Raw genomic sequence first — 247 nt, 5'->3', positions numbered from 1 at the left:
ATTTCTTCTTTGGCACAGCTTCTTCTGCTTTCCAAGTACTTTTTTTTTTCTTTCTCTTTTTATATATGCTTCTGTAATCAGATTTTGGAGTCAGTTCATACTTTTAGTTTTCTAATCTTTGTGGTTCTTATTTGGTGTATTTAGTATGAAGGTGCGTACTTAACCGATGGAAAAGGTCTGAACAATTGGGATGTCTTTGCCCATGAAAACCCTGGTATGTATTTTGTATTGGATTCTTTTGATATAT

At 32.8% G+C, this 247-nt stretch overlaps 1 long non-coding RNA gene across 1 annotated transcript; it reads left to right on the top strand.

Moving 5' to 3' along the window:
• LOC104775659 lies at positions 1 to 214 on the top strand. Its single transcript, XR_766031.1, has 2 exons — positions 1 to 35; positions 145 to 214. It is a non-coding gene; the product is annotated as an uncharacterized LOC104775659 (long non-coding RNA).
• Positions 215 to 247: the final 33 nt, after the last annotated feature.

This window comes from Camelina sativa, unplaced genomic scaffold (genome assembly GCF_000633955.1).
Source record: "Camelina sativa cultivar DH55 unplaced genomic scaffold, Cs unpScaffold25961, whole genome shotgun sequence".
NCBI classification, from domain to species: Eukaryota; Viridiplantae; Streptophyta; class Magnoliopsida; order Brassicales; family Brassicaceae; genus Camelina; species Camelina sativa.
This window is presented reverse-complemented; position numbering and strand designations above follow the sequence as displayed.